Here is a 17,420-nt window from a genome sequence, read left to right on the forward strand (position 1 = left end):
ATACATATAGAGTTAAAAATATCAAATAATACAACATAGGAAAAAAAAATCAGTGTCTCCACCCACTCATCTCTACTTTATTCTTGGTTACCCATTTTCTCTGCTTTATCTTTCTGGAAATTCTATTATTTGGCTATTAGGATCTCCTGAGTTGGAACTCTAAATTTCCCTCTTGTTTTTCCTCTTTCCCTTTCACCTTCTCTCTCTGTTTTACTTTCTGGGGGGATTTAAGTACATTTCCTACTATCTATTGATTTTTTCATTTTTGCTATCAAATGTTTACTAATAGTACTTTCTTGTATTCTTTTTTTTACAGCATTTTAAAAATATTTTATGGAAGTGATATAATTCGTGTATTTCTGAGGATATTAATGGCAGTGTGCCTCACCCACTCCCCAACTTGGAGCTTACAGTATCTGCTTCTTCCAACAGATTCACATTTTGTGCACTGGTCTCCTTCTACATTATGGGCTTTCCTCAAGTTACCAGTAATCCTCTGCTGCCTGTTCTTAAAAATTTAAGGCTGAAGCTCTAAAACATTACCTGGAAGTCCTGCTTTCATCCACAGGATTTGACAACTGAACTTGAAGATTCACTTTAAGATGGCAGGGCAGATTTTTCATCAGAAGTTACTCAAGTATCAGAATGTTTCTCTTCTCTTGGCCTAGGTAAGTGGTACCCTGACTAGGAATTCCCCAACCTCCCAGGAGGAGGAATCAGCTTGGCTGCTGGAATGCTGGGATTCCCACCAGTAGGTATACACACCTTTATTTAAGGGAAATAATACCCTCATTTTCAGGGTGGCGTCTCTAACCCTTGGTTGTATTTATCTGGGTCTTAGAGCCCAGGCCTTCTTCATTCCACCCCTTCAGGAAATCTCTAGCCTGCTGTAGGTTAAGAAGGCAGATGCCTGGTTTTATCAGCCAGGAAGAGCATCCAGTGGTCTAACCACTTCTCGCACAAACTTTGAACCAAGTCTCCTCTTCTTCAGTTCTGCCCATCAATCCACCTTCTCAATAACTGGTGTCCATGACTCCTGAGCCTTGCCGAGCTATTTCTGTACTAACGGGACACGTTTCTGGGACACTTTCTCTTGTCCTGTAAGCCTGAATCCTGCCTTCTCTTGTCACCTAAGTCATTACCATGTATCCCTTTATTTTGCAACCACCAAAACTGCACTCCATCGTCGGCCTACTAGTGCCTCACCCCTCCATTCTCATCTTTGAGGATGTGTGCCTTTTTCCTTCATTTATATTCATTTTGGCGGGTTTCAAAGATGGCATGAGACTAAATTTGTGGTCGAGCAGCCATATTTACCTCACACCTTTAATAGCTAAATATTTCCTCATTAACAAAAAAACTAAGACACCTTAGAAATCATCCAGCCCAAACATCTAATTTTATACTGAGGAAACTGAAGTCCACAGAATGATATGATCTATTCAAGGTCACTTGTAGAACTCTATAGAAGAAGGAAAAACATTTTTATGATTTTATATGCCTTTAGGAGTTTTCTTTCTCCACTTAACTTCTACTAGTCTTGCATTCACAGAACGGGCATAAATGAGTGTTTTGGCCGTCAGAAACACTTTCACTCCCTTCTCTGCTCACGTACGTGTTCTGCAGGAGTCGCACGTCCCACGTCAAGTCACCGCATGAGTCCCAGACTTCACCCACAACACAGGGATCACACGATCTACTGATTAATGAATCAGTAAATGTGAATTAAATATAGGAAGGTATAAAAAATCATCTAACAGAGCGACCAACAGAGGGTGCATACTCTACGCCAAATTAGTAAGTAATAAATTGATGAATTCAACTATTATGGACATACAGAAATTTATGTGAACAGGACCCACTATTACTGAAAATGGACTCCCCCCCATCCGCAGGGCTACCAAGGGAGTCAGCACACCTGAACAGCAGGACTGTGCCCAGGCCACCCCAAAGGGTCATGGAGTTGGCCTCTGACTGGAAGTCATGGGAGTCTGAGGTTTAGAACTAAGAGTGTGGACACTCAGTGTCGTTAACACGGAGTCACAAACAATGGCAATATGCTTAGCTGCTTGGTTGGGTTCTCAACCCCTGACTGCATCACCTCTCCAGGGAATTTAAAATACTTAGCATGTTTATTTGGTTGTCACAATGACTGCAGGTCACTACTGGCATTTAGTGGGCAAAGGCCAAGAATATCACACATTGGAAATGGACGGGACTGCCCTTCACAACGAAGATGTATCCTGTGTACAATGTCAGCTGTGTCCCTACTGAGAAACACCGCCAGGGAGAGGAGTCACTGACTTCGGTTCCTCTCTCTTTCTTAGGCTTTCAGTCCTTGTTGCTGTCGTTCTTGCAGATTACAAGTTCAATTTCTCCATGGATTCTGTAAGGTACCCTATGTACCTCAAAAAACAAAACAAAACAAAACAAATCTTAAGCTGGCCCAGGTTGATACTTGCAACAAGAAAAGGCCTGAGCGACAAAGGCTGAATATACGTTTTGGATTCTTCAGACATGAACGATACATACACAAGTTACGCAGCACGGACGGAGGTCTCGTTTGCTCTGAGTACTAAGGCCGTCCCACTGGTGCTCCTGGGCCACAGCCTTCTGAAGCAGCGGGGCACCCTCTTACTGGCACTGTGACCTTGGCAGTTCCTTAGCCTTCCTGGTCCTCAGGAAGCCAAGTCATGGCTTATGAGAGTCCTCACACCGAAGGGTTATGATGAAGATTAAGACGCATCAGGTAAGCGCTGAGCACCGGGAGGATGCTGAATTTAACATGACCCTGTGCTCCTGAAAAGCAGTGCTGATGAGGACAAGCTCAGGCCCTTTTCCATTCCTGGGAACGGCTCACTGCAAAGAACTACTCTTCCCCAAGTGATTCAGATAAGACCTGTGGATGACCCGATGTTCACCTATAACAAGGCCAGATGCAGAGCCTCTCGATATGCATTCTTTACCCCACAAAAGATTAGCTGACCAATTTGTCCCCACTGATCAATCAGAAAACGTCCACTAACCTGACCTGATCAAACTTCAGGGAAGTTCTCGCTTTCCTCACACCCCTGAATGTGACCCACCAGCAACCTGGGCCAGCATACAACCCCAAAAGTCCCCTCCGCTTCAGGAGCCAGCCTCGGGGTGAACCTTATCTGATCTACTGTCCCTTCAGGCCGATTCCACCACTCCTCCCACTTCCCCCACCTTGCTGGCCTCATGCCCTCTCCTCATAAAAGCAGAGCCTTTGCCGTCTGACTGATCTCATGAGGTGCAGATCTTCTCCCTATTACAAGGCCCCCTCCCTGCTCTTGTAATAATACATTCAAATAAAGTTGTTCCTCAACCAAAGTCAGGATCTGGTTTTTGATAACTATATTCTAAAATGAGAATGTAATACATTTTAACTTTCATTTTTATTAATAATTTCACTTGTGTCTAGATTTGAATAAAAGGTGAAAGTGTTGGGGCGCCTGGGTAGCACAGTCGTTAAGCGTCTGCCTTTGGCTCAGGGCGTGATCCCGGCATTATGGGATCGAGCCCCACATCAGGCTCCTCCGCTGGGAGCCTGCTTCTTCCTCTCCCACTCACCCTGCTTGTGTTCCCTCTCTCGCTGGCTGTCTCTATGTCAAATAAATAAATAAAATCTTTAAAAAAAAAAAAAAAAGGTGAAAGTGTTATTTCCAAGACACATGATACTTTTCCAGATGTCAATTATTACATTATACAAATATATTATCATATTACAAGCCTTACAATTGTAAATAGGAAACTTTTCAAAGATAGTAAACCAACATGGAATTTTCACTGCATAATGTATAAGATCCCATAATTATGTTCTTTGTTGGTAAAGACCAAATGCTGTTCTGAACTAGCTTTAATTGGTTTAAACTATATTCGTGACGTGACACTGTTCCTCAGGGAACAATTACACTTAAGCTGTCATTTCATAAACAACTAAGCCTCAAGAACATGTCACTGTCTCCATTACAAGGTCTCCTTAATTGGGTGCTCACCAAAAAGTTGGTTAGTCCAACAAAGGGATGCTTTATTGACCTCCAACTCAACCCTAACCCTGAACTCGTAACCTGTGCCCATGTAGCATCAGATGTTGTCTTCCAGAGCTCCTCAGCCCAGTGAGCGGCCCCGCCAGCGGTGCCCGGGCTCGAGCCAGGAACCTGGCAGTCACTCCATGAGGGCAGGGACGGGGCCTTTTGGGCTCACCGCCCCAACACCTGTGCAGAGAGAGCATCTGATAAACGCTCACTGGACTCACATCTCACTGATTTCACCCCCTTGTCTCTCACACACTCTAGTTTTCTGCAGTCACACCACGAGCTCCTAGCCCCGGCCACCAACCTCACTCACCTTGCCTGCTGAACCTTTCACTGAATCCACCTCGACCTCCTCAAGCAGCCCAGAGCTCTTCACACAAAGTTCACTCGGGTACACTCTGATTCAAATACAACTCCCAACTGTCTTCAGAATCAAGTCCCAGTGTCCTGACTGCTGAGAAAGGACCTTCCTGAGCCGCCTGGTGCCTGCCTCTCTGGCTCTACTACTCTCCTGCTTTTGACTTTAGCCACTGCTGTTTCTCGAAACTACCACGTTCCAAGAACACCCATTTCAGCTCAGATGTAGAGCTGAAAAGAACCTCACTCTTGCCCTTTAAGACAAGAAGAAAACTGGACAGAATACAGGTTAACGCCCAAGCCCGAGGGCAAACACCAAGCACACATAGGGCAGAGTTCAGGCCCTGCAGCATTTGCTCCTGGGCTTACCTGGATGGGCTCACCTGAGAGCACAAAGCCCTAAAAGCCGCAGGAGTCGACACTTCCTTAAAGGTCTTTTGTGCAGGAATTCAACACTCCTGTCCCCAACCTCTACAGGCTCACAGGTAAGATCACTCAGTGGAGAGGACTCCCAAGGCTACTTCCCTGGGTGCCATGTGGGAGAAGGAAGCGGTCACCGCTGAGATCTGCTCAGACCCATGTCCTCATCACCGCCCTGAACAAAAGCTTAATCTGCAGGGGCAAGGAGAACAAGACCACTTTGCTTTGTTTTTTAAAATACTGACAAAGTCAACAAAGCATGTCGTTAGATCAGGTTCCAGCCTTCAGCACGTGTTAGGACGACTGCAACACTGGTGAAGAGGCAAGCTCGTTCTAGGGCCCAAGTAGAAAAGAGAAGGAGATGGTGAGCCTGCTCATACGGAGTTTCCCGGTCCAGCAGTAAGAGCCAGATGACAAGTGCAGCTTACGCGCAGACGACCATGCTGGCTAACTGGCACTGAGCATCCATGGAGCTGGACGAAAGCAACTGCAGAGCGCCTGGGTGTCCCCGAGGCCTGGACTGTGATGCCTGCACGGGAGCTGTGTCCCATGCAAGGGCGTGGGGACAGAGTGCTTCCTGCATGTGATCAGCAGGTGCAAAGGCCCTTGGGCATGAAGGCGCTTCTGAGAACCAAGAAGCTGGCAGCGTGAGGGGAGCAGAGCGAGTCAGGGCTGGGAAGGAAGAGGGTCAAAGACAGACATCCAGCGGGCCTGGTAGGCCATTGTCAAGAACCCGGATTTGATTCTGAGTTTAAAATATAGATGGCAATCTGGATGGTTTCATTTTCTCTTTGTATTTTGATCACTGCTTAACTGTTCCCTGTTGATAGGAACTGACTCCTTTAAGGATGACAAAACTTTACACTGAAGGGAGAGAGAGCTCCAGGGGACGAAGCACGTGCACAGCCAGTCCCAGCTCACAGCCAGCCCCTGCTCACATCATCTCCCAGGCGCAGATGGCTTCTGCTCCAGGGGCGCCTCCCAGCATCCCGGGACCACACTCACTCTTTCTCCTCCTGCATTCCCAGGTGACACTCACCAAGCCATATTTTAAGATACTGTCTTTTGTGTTAGATTCCTGAGAAGAGGGAATGTGTTTTGCTCAACTCTGAATCAACATCTTAATTCCCATCTCCACTCTCAACACACTGCTCAACACGGAGTCATCTTAAAAAAAAAAAAAAGTACTGAATCAACAAAAGGAAAAGAATAAGCTCATGGGCCTGGGACTAGGACTCTAGTCTCCCGGCTATCGTTGCTTTATTTTGAGAAAGCCACAGCTGTATCAGCTGTATCACAAAACAGAAAGCGCTCTTCGGCACAAGAGGAAAGCACTCTGTGGCACAAGATGCTTCAAAGCGACACATGCTGTCAGTGGTGGAGTCCCTTCTGCTCACGGTGACAAACAGAAACACAAGTGTTACGGGACCTTCCCTGACGGGAACTAAACTTTCGAGTGCTGCCTTCACCTCCACGGCTTTTCTTAAATGCACTGAACTATTTCACCACCAAAATAAAATCCCAGGATAAACCTGACACTTGCTAAAAGCAACATCTTCGGTTCACGATGGCCCTTCTCCCCTTCACAGCCCTGCCACTCGAACCCTAAAACCCTGACCTGCAGGCGACACGTGCACACGTAGGTCGTTGCACACGCCCGGCCTGACCTGGAAGCGAGAGGAGCAGGACGCAACAGCTACTCTGTAACGCTACCCTGGTTATCTACAGCTACGTAACAAACTAACCCAAAACTTAATGGCTTTAAACAATAACCACTGATTTATCTGCTCACAATTCAGCAATGTGAGCCCTGCAGGAGTTCATGCGGCAATGGCCAGATCAGCTGGGGCAGGAGGACCCACTCTCAAGATGGCTTGTTCCCATGTCTGTTACTGCTGATGGTGGCTGTCAGCTGGGGTCCTCAGTTCTCCTTGGTTTCATCGACTCTACCCCACCTGGGTATCCTGGGCTCCCAGGCTCCCACTTATCATGGTGGCCTCAGGTGGCAGAGCTTTTTCCTGGCACTGGGCTTCCAAGATCAGAAAAGCAGAAGCTTCCTGTTCCCCTTAAAGCACACGCCCTGAAGCCAGCATCACGTGGGCTCTGCTGCAAGCTCTCACTGGACGGGAGCTGCAAGGTCAGGACAGACTCAAGGAAGGGCCGGGAGTGATCACTGGGGCAGAGCACCAGCACAGAGAACAAGGACAAAGCAGTCATTTACCAAAAAGTTTTCATAGCCTCAAACATCACAGTCTTTTCTAGGCCTAGCAATGTACCTGCCTACCTATTTTCCCTAAGGGAGGCAGAGGTTGTGACCCTCTGAGGGCAGAGACCCTGTCTCATTCATCTGTGCAACAATGCAAAACTGCTTACAACCGCACCTCGCTTCTAGCAAGCACTGTCTCATGCATTCAAAGAGAATAATGAACGTCAATCAAAATTAATGTCCAGAGTATACCAATCACTACCCAAGGGTTTAACACAGTTTAATTAACTTAAAGAAAACCTAGAATGTGCCACACAAGCACAGATGGAAGGTAGATTTCCGGTATATGGGTCCTAACTGGCCAACAGCATCTCATAATTGAGTGTCTTATAAAATCTAAACGTTCATTAAAATGCTTAAAAAGACATCTGAGAAAGACTACAAAATAATAGGGTACGTACCAGATAGACAACGTAGTTCAGTAACACAGAGATGGGTCTGAAGTAGGATTGTGAAACAAAAGAGAGGATACAAAGAATTTTTTTAAATGCTTGGATACGGTATGAAGTATATATCTCATTAATTTAAGAGCTAAGAAGATGTAACAGATGAAGGAGGCCAAAGGGAGCAGGTCACCAGTGACGGCAAACGCAAATGCACCCTTGGGCCATTGCCTCAAGTATGCCAAGATCTTACGTTAGGCAGCGAAGAATTACCCCCGCCACTGGCGCCCACAGCTCTCACAGAGATATATAAATACACACACACGTAAACTGTATATGTGTGTGTACATATGTGTATCTGTGTATGTATGTATGCACTCATTTATTTTAAAATTCTGTATCCATTCTATCTTGGTTAATATTCTAACACTTAGGGCAAAAGATTCATCATTAACAATACTGGAGAGAAACAGTTCCAGTTTGAGAAGATTCTTGTCATATCCAGCTGGATCACAGGTGCTTTCACTTTGTTATAAGGCTGAGCTTGGACCAGGCACAGGGGAAGGATCAGCGCTGCCATTTTTCTTGCTCATTTTGAATGTATTTGTAGACCTTTAATTCACAGTTTCTTTTGCAATGATCTATGCCCATTTAAAGGTAAGTTTAACTAAAACTAGGTAATGTAGCCCATGCATCCATAACGAGGCACATATCACAGTTATATGACCTAACATACCGAAAGCAAATTAAGACTTGATGAGACCTGCCCTGTGGAATCCGCTCCCTGCCCCACACACCTTTACTGCAAGACATGGTCTCAGCGTGCACGGAACTGTAGGCACTCACATGAACCCTGTAATGGAACCAGCATTCATCTAGGTACTAAATACTAATATGAAGTTTAATTTCTTGAATGAAGAGCATGGGCACTGGAGCCAGATTTCTGGGATTCAAATGCCTGTTACTCAGTAACTGCATAACCCTTAGCAAATTACTTCACTATTCTTTAGTTTTTTCATATGTGAACAGGAGATAATCATTCCCTCCTAAAGTTGTAAAGATTAATACATGTAAGATGCTGGAGCAGTGTCTGACACATAGAAAACCATAGACTATATATATATATATAGAAACAGAAGTCCTAGCAAGGGCTTCTAGCACCAAATATATTGTTGTGCATACATCCCTCTTTGGAAAACATCACCAAAGCATTTGCTTTCACTTTAACGGGGAAAGAGAATTAAACCCTCAAGAAACACATTTTGTTCATAATCTCCACACTCCTCTGATTCCTGCCCAAGGGCAAGAATGGAAAGTAAAGAGTAAATGAGATCTGTCTTACCTGCCTTTTCATGAAACAAAAGACCAGATCACTGCTTTTATTAGCTCTATGGGCCATTTTAGATTCCAATAATGTAACCACTAACCCAATGGTTAGTTAAATAAACCTACAATTTAGCTGATATTCAGAATACTGATCTTACTTGAATTAAACCAATGTCATAAATGCCAACCTCCAAACAATAGTAAACCTAGTAACAGACCCGGGACCATGGCATCCACATGAAGTAGAGTGGGTCTTCAGAAATACCACGCTTGTCTCTTAGCAGAGCTAGTAACTAAGTCTTTGGATCACTGACAACAACTTCTATGATTCTGATACATCAATCACTTCTATCTACAAAGACGAATTCCCTAAGAATAAAAGTCATTCCAAACTTGTTTAAACTTGTTTAAACATTCCAAACTTGTAATTAAGTCAATCATTCCTAAATTTTAAGAGGAATTAAAAAAAAGAGAGAGAGAGAGAGTAAGTTCTTTTATAATACAAAGCACCTTCCCCTATACGTTCTGATTGTCTATCTGTCTCTATGTCATCAGTCTCCAGGGCTCCCTCCCGGCTACATAAAACTCTGATGCCCAAGTCTAGCACTGAAGGCTTTCCAGACTAGCTGTCACCATTCCAGTGACTGCTACAACCTACCATTCCCCATAATTAAACCGTTCTGGCTCAACAGTCACTCTGCCCTCCCTTCTGATCTCTACTTGTTAACATCCTGAACTTAAACTTTAAGGCCTAAATTTAATCCCATTTGTATTTTTTTCTCCAAAAATAGCTCTCTGTCTTACATACTTAAATTCTTGTAGTGTCTGTCTACCTGCTTTATGTTAACGTCGTATTTACTCTATATTATTTAGTGACATGTACTCTGTTTCTCCCATTAGAGTATCAATCCCTTGGGAGTAACTGGGACCCATAGTTACTCATCATTTTTCCTACAGAATAGTTTCTCAAGAAATCCTGTGGAATTAAATAAACTTTAACCCCAAATCAAATGGCACAAGTCAACACAGTTTTTATTGATTTTTCTTTGGTGCAGAAATTATTGTGACTTCTTAAAGCTACAGGTAAAAATAATTAAGTTTATTAATTTGCCAACACAAATCACTAAGTATTATTGGTAGTAGTGGAGATTATTTGGTGTTGCTACATTGATTGTAATTTTAACATAGTATCTACTTCTAAATGGCAAACAGCTCAACTTACTTAGACATCAGCAACTCTAAAAATCAATGAAGTGTACAAAGAACTTCTCCAGGAGATGATATAGGCAAAATCCATACACACAAGCATACAAAATAATGTACAATGTGAAATAATCTACATACTTTCTATCTCTATTTGCTCAAGGCTGGATTCTATTCTTTGGGTCAGCAGATGACAAAACAAACAAAAAAAGCAAACTATTCAATAATGAGTTTGAAATTGTTAACTAGAAACTCCCAGACTTCAACAGTCTAGCTGCGAGAGTATGGAACTAAAGGGAAGAAACAGATCTGGACAAGAGCCTGTTACATAAGATGGGTGAGGGATGACAGTATAAATTAAGGAGCAGTAATGGAATGCAAACACAGAGATGAATTGTCATTAATTGAGGAAGTAGAAATAATAAATGTGTAAGTCATGGTATGTCAAGAGTGGAGGGGGAGGAGGTAAATCAAGTAGAAGCTACTAGAAAAAAATCACACACTGATTTCAGGCACGGGCACTTAGGTGTATGTGTTGTCATTCAGTGAAATAAGGAACACAGAAAAAGGTCTAGGTTTGCCAAGAAGAGGAGGAATGAAGGTCATTTTTGGGCACACCAAATGTAAGAGGTCTGTGGGACATCCAAGCAGAGGTGCCCAGGAGGTGCTTGGTCTGATGGGGATGGAGAGGAGGTGAAGAGGAGGGAGAGAGAGAGACATGCACCGAGGGGACACAGCAGGTGTCAGAAAGCTAGTAAATGACAGAGCTGGGCGTAACACAAGAGGGATGGAACATAAATTCTTTCAGGAACCCCACAATTTATGTCTGGCTGGTTTGGGGTCCACATAACAAATCTAAATCTAGCTTTAAGTGCTACTTTACGGCCAATAATCAAGAACTTTAAAGAGAATAAAGGAAAAGTCACAGCATAAGATTTGAAATTCCTTCATAATATTTTCTGAATGTTATCCTATTTACAAATACCAATTTAAATAACTTTCTAATTGTCATGACAGCAGCATGTGTCACAAGATCACAATGGAGGGAAAACAGCCTCTGCCGATGTGTTCCTCCGAGTCCACCTACAACCGCACAGCTCCCGCTTCCCCGGGGGGCTGCTGAGATGGTGGGCGAAGGCTGACCGGGATGGTGTGTGGTCGAACAACAGCCTTACAGGTCAGTACATTCCCTGAGGTTCTAGAGTCCAAAGTGGTCCTCCTACTTCATCATGGGGTCCCAAAATGTAACAGATACCAGGAGGGACACTAGCAAATTATCACAAATACATGTGTCTTAAAGTGATTATTTTTAGTGTCAGGCTTCCGTGATGTCAGCAAGTTTCAAAATCCCCAATGGCCACCACCATCAATTTTCGTAATGGTACCTACACATCAAGAACTAACGTACAAGTCTATTATCACTTTATGGCTGCAGGTAAACTACCGCCTGGACACCAAAAATAAACATGATTTTCACATAAAGCCTCTGGAAAAAATATTATATGCCTCTGAAAATCAATTAGGAGTCACAGAAAAGGCAAGTGCTTACATACCAACATAACTGGCAAAATATTTACTACTGTGGGAACTTTTTAAACCCATCACGATTTCTATGGAATAGGTTTCTACCCCATAGTAAATTCATGGATTTTTTACTTGTCTGCAACATGTTATAGGGGAAAAATGCAAACCAATTTTTAAAAAGAAAATTTCCCTGAGCTTTAATGCAAACTCCAGGAGGGCACATGTTTCTCTAAGTACTTCTCTCGCCTCTCTCTCAAGACCCAACCTAAGAGCTTCTGTGAAACCACAAACATATCAGATTTAAAATATGCCCATAATAGGAAAACATTCAATGTAACAAACCATGTTGATTAATATAATGTTACTTGAAAATAGTCTGCATGTATTAGAATGCTTAGGGATTAAACAACTAGTAAATTAAGAAAACTAGTAACTCTAACTTAAACTTATAACTGAAACTGACAGAATTGAACTCAGTACACTAAATCTTAACAATCACAGTACAAAGGTCTCTCCCAAATTAACAATCTCAGGACCATTTTTTTCCCCTAAAATGGAAACCTTTTTTTTTTTTTTTTATCCCAGTTATAAAATTTGCACCAAAATGTTGAACACTGAAGTACAGAAATAGGTAAAACAGAAAGCGTCACATGACCTTACCCTCTAGAAAGTAACTGCTCTTAAGAGTCTAGTTGTTTTTTTTTCTAAATAATGGTCCAACTGGGATATTATCTGCTTTACATGTTGTTTTTTCTTTTCTTACTTAGCACTGTAGCAGACATCTTACCAAGCACAGAGCATGCATGCGTGTGTAATGTTACACAGAGATGTAACGTATTTCATTTCATCTTAGAGCCTCTGCTTTTCCAATGGGTTCACAGGAGTCTTCCGCCCCAGCACGACTCTGCATGCAGCGTGCCCTGCTTCTGAAACAGTTCCCAACACGGACCCAGCTGGAGAAGCCTGCCTCATACTCCGATCCAGCCCACACGTCACTTCCTGTTCGACCTCTGCAGCCCTCACCGGCTAGCCCTACCCCACACTCGGCTCCCTTATTGCTTTACCTATTACTACTCCATAAAAATCTGCACATTTTATTGAAATTAACCTGTTTAGCCAAATAAAATGGCTTGTAATTTCACAACTGCCCTCTGCCCTGTGTTCCCCTGTCATGGCCACCCCTCAACCTCACCCTGTCTCACTTCTGACCCAAACCCAGCTAACTCCTTCAGAGACCGTTGCCTTCAGGAAGGCTTCTCCCAGAGTGTCAACGTGATCCTCCTCTCTGTCTTCCCAGAGCACCTAACCTTGAACTTCTCACGCTGTATCACAGACGTTAGGCTGTTCATCTGCACTCCCCACAGAACAGATCTTCCTGTGACAAAGGACCACGTCTTAATCACTTCTGTTTTTCCAGTAAATATCAGGTATATGAAGGGATGTATGATGTATGAAACAACAACAAAAGACTGTAAAATCTAGACCACAAAGGACCTATGGGTTCCAATGCTGATTTGGCACTTACGTTGTATCTAGCCACTGCTCAGAACCAAGGGTAAGGGTTTGTCCACAGGAAAACTCTGGATAACAATTTCTACAGCTTTGAGTCTTAAAAAGACACCCCATAAAACAGTGTTTACTTTGAGTTTCACACATATAACTCAGGGGGCGAAGGCGCCTTAGCTCTCGATACTAAAAGACTCCCGTTCAGTGCTGTCCACTGGAAGGGAGTGCTGGAAGTGGGTCAGTAAGAGAAAATATTCGATTAATGGAAATCCTTTTATGAGACGGAGTCTCACAAGCAGCACTGCCCTCCTGCCCCAGCAGCTGAAGCTGCACTCTGCCCACTGCCACTCCGGAAGGCCGACCACCAGCTTCCTCCAGCTCGTCTACTGACACCAGCACCAAAGCTTTTGCTTAGAACTGCCACAAGGGCCAAATTAGCCTTACAAAAGTCTGGCTGAAACTCCCAGGCTCAGTTAGGCTAAGCAGAAATATCTGTGTTCAGCATTCTGAAAGCAGTGGATTTCTAAGCAGCCTACTTCAGATATTCTAAGTACTTGAAATAGACTCTGCTCTCTGTCAGACACAGAAATTATAATTTGTCTTCCCCCACTCTCATCAAAGCTGACAGTAGAAAACAATATTTGAGATTTTATTTCAGGTATTTTATACACATACTTTATTTCATATACTCACTCATATACACAAAGTATTAATTCCAGATTAATCATCTACTAGACTATGAACTATTTAAGGACAGGAGAGTGTCTGTTCATCTTTCTACCTACTGCATATCGTGCATACAGTGTATCAAGCAGAGTGATCAATGTACAAAGGTTCTGTAAACCATGCTTTGTTCAGTAACGAGTCTGTCTATGAAATGTTCACAACACAGTTTTCTCTTTACTAAAAATACATACCTTCACTTCTGCAAGTACGGCTGTGTAGGCTCCTAACAGGATGACCATCTACAGATAGCAACTATAAATTCTTAAACTCTAAACAAAACACAAAAATCAATTGTCTGAAGCCTTTGGAGAATGATCAAAAACAAGGAGATTCTGGAAGGGAGTCCAGATGGGGAAGCCTGAGACTGGGCAAACTGACTGGTTTTACAGTTTTTAGCCTGAGTGGCAGAATCTGAGGCAACCCCAGTGCCGAAGCGTGAGTGACAGACACTAGGAATGACAGAGTCAGAGACAGGGGGCCTCCAAGTTTGTGTAAAAATCCACCCAAATCTCTGGCTGACCCCAGGACCTTGTATGCCACAAGCAAATGCAGAAGTCAAACTAAGAGAAGACTTGAACTGAGGTCTGCACTCTGCTCAGCAAGTCTGCAGTCTGAACGCCACATCACCACTGTTCCTCAAACAGCAGAACAGCATCCAGAGTCTTGACAACACAACACTCACTACGCCCAGAACACGATCCAAAGTTACTCCACACACAAAATACCGGAACACTGTGACTCACTATCAAGATAAAAGTTGATCAAGCCAGGTCAAATCCAAGATGATGAGGATTTTGGAATTAGACTTTAAAGCACCTGTTTTATCTGCACTCAATGACACAAAATAATGTAACACCTGTAATGAATAAAAAGCAGGAAATCCCAGCAGAGAAATTTTTTTTCACATACACATATTTATATATGAAGCAAATAATAAATTCTGAAACAGATCATTACAATACCTGATATAAAAAAATTATCTGATGGGCTTAACAGAAAAATCAAGATAATGTAAGAGATAACCCATGAATTGAAGATAGAGAAGGTGAAGTCCGATCTAAAGAACAGGGTGGGGAGGGGGGAAAGAGAAAAGAGATACAGGAACCATTTTGAGAATATCAAAACATTGACCATATGTGTAACTGGTCTTCAAAGGTGGGGAGAGAAAGGGTCATAAAAAAGTATTTGAAAAAGTAATAGCTAAAATATTATGATGAAATGGACAAATCCCTTGGGGTGAGGGGGAAGACCACAAAAGATGAAATAGGAAATGTGATTAGTGCCATGTCAATTAAAGACTGAACTCATCATCAAACTTAAGGCTCAAAGGGCTTCACTGGTGAATTCTATCAAATACTGAGGATGAAACAGCATCAAACTGACATAAATACTTTGGGGTTTAAAAATAAAAAAAGAGGGGCGCCTGGGTAGCACAGTCGTTAAGCGTCTGCCTTCGGCTCAGGGCGTGATCCTGGCGTTCCGGGATCGAGTCCCACATCAGGCTCCTGGGCTGGGAGCCTGCTTCTTCCTCTCCCTCTCCACTGCTGTGTTCCCTCTCTCGCTGGCTGTCTCTCTGTCACATAAATAAATAAAAATCTTTAAAAAAATAAAAAATAAATAAAAAATAAAATAAAAAAATAAAAAAAGAAAGGAACACTCCTCACTTTATGAAACCAGCATAACACTAATATCAAAATCTGAGAAAGATGTGATACATGAAAAAAAAAATTAAAGGCCAGTATCAGCCATGCACATAGATGCATTTGAACCCAACAATATATAAAAGAGATGATCATTAGTAGGGTTTTACCCAGGAATGCAAAGCTGGTTTAATTCAGACAAATCAATCGATGTAATTCACTATATTAACAGTGTAAAAAAGTAACCTTCTGTGTTCATTTCAATAGATGCAGAAAAGGCATTCAATGGAATTCACCACCCAGTCAGGATCAAATCTCTCAGCAAAACAGATAGAAGGGGACTTCTTCCACCTAACAAATGGCATCTACAAAACCCTCTGGCTGTTACCACTTTTAATGCCTTCCACTCTGGGAACAATGGAAGAAGGCCTAATCTCACTACCTGTACTCAAGCATTACACAGACATGCTAGCTGATACAACAATGCAAGCTGAATAAGTAAAAAGCACACAAATTGGAGAGAAAGAAGTAAACTATTTATGTAGGTGATAAGATTGTGTACACAGCATATCCTAACTAATCTATAAAACAAGTCATGAAAACAAGTGAATTTAACAAGGTAGCAAAATACAAGGTCAATATACAAAATTTTCTATTAGGAGGAAAAAAAATTAGAAAATAAAATTTTAAAATATCCATTGTACAACAGTATCAAAAAACATAAAATATTTAAGAATGAATTTAACAAAAGGCAAGTAAGACTTTAACCCTGAAAAGCATAAAGTGCTGACAGAAATTAAAAATCTATAAATGGAAAGATGTACCATGTCAAAGAAGCGAAGATTCAGTGTTGTTAAGATGTAATATTTCCATTAAATAATCAATACAGTGTAATTACAATCATTATCCCAGCAGAATGTTTTGTGAAAGTTAATAAAATAATTCTTAAATTTATATGGAATTGAAAAGGACCTCTATCTAAGCAATCTTGAAAAAGAAGGACAAAGTTGAAGGGACTGCATCACTTAACTTCATGTCTTATTATAAAAAACTACAGTAATGAAGATAGTGTAGTAGTGACATAAAGATCCATAAATCGATGAATGAAACAAAAAAGAACATGAGAAAAATAGACCCTCGCTTACATAGTCATGTAATTTTCATCAAAGATGCCAACACCATCAGTGGGAGCAAAACATCTTTCAACAAATGGTACTGGAAAAACTGGATATCCACATGGAGAAAAAATAAATTTTGAACTCTCTGCATCACAACATACACAAAAAGCAATCTGAGATGTATCACAGACCTAAAAGAAAAAGCTGTAATGGTAAAGCTTTTAGAGAAACACAGGAGACTAGCTTTATAACTTATAAACAACTCTAGCATTTCTTTGAAGCTGGCAAAGACTTGTTAGTTGACAGAAGGTAATAATCATAAAAGGAAAGAAAAACCTGATATATTAGACAGACATCACGAAATTAAAAACTTCTGCAGATCGCAAGACACTATGAAGAAAATAACAGGAAAGCCACAACTGAACCAATATTCACAGAACACATCTAACAAAGGACCTATATCTGAGATATTTAAAAAAGCTCCTACAACTCAATGATGAGAAGACATACAGCCCATTTACAAATAGGCAAAGGACCTAAAAAGACACTTCAAAACAGAAGATACAGGCGTGGCCAGTAAGTACATGAAACAAACACATCATTCCTAATCAGGGAAATGCTAATGAACACCACAGGAAAATACCAACATGATCCGAATGGTTAAAAATGCAACAGATTGAGAACAGACACTGATGAGGATATAGAGCCGCTACAGCTGGCTCGCACCGTTCCTGGAAATGCAACAAGGTACCATCAGTTGGGGAAAAAGTATGGGAATTTCTTGTAAAATTAAATCCATCGCAAGTTAAATCTTAAGCATCTACTCAAAAGAAACAGAAACATACAATCACAAAAAGTATAAAAATGTATGAAAACTTGTATGAAAATGTTCA

The 17,420-nt window shown here is 42.0% G+C and overlaps 1 protein-coding gene across 2 annotated transcripts in view; it reads right to left on the reverse strand.

The window, feature by feature from the left end:
• The window catches only part of KHDRBS3 (KH RNA binding domain containing, signal transduction associated 3), a 186,791-nt gene that overhangs the window by 104,371 nt on the left and 65,000 nt on the right, over positions 1 to 17,420 (reverse strand). The window lies entirely within an intron of this gene.

This window comes from Ursus americanus, chromosome 9, assembly GCF_024610735.1.
Source record: "Ursus americanus isolate L20-20 chromosome 9, mUrsAme1.1.p, whole genome shotgun sequence".
Classification (NCBI taxonomy): Eukaryota; Metazoa; Chordata; class Mammalia; order Carnivora; family Ursidae; genus Ursus; species Ursus americanus.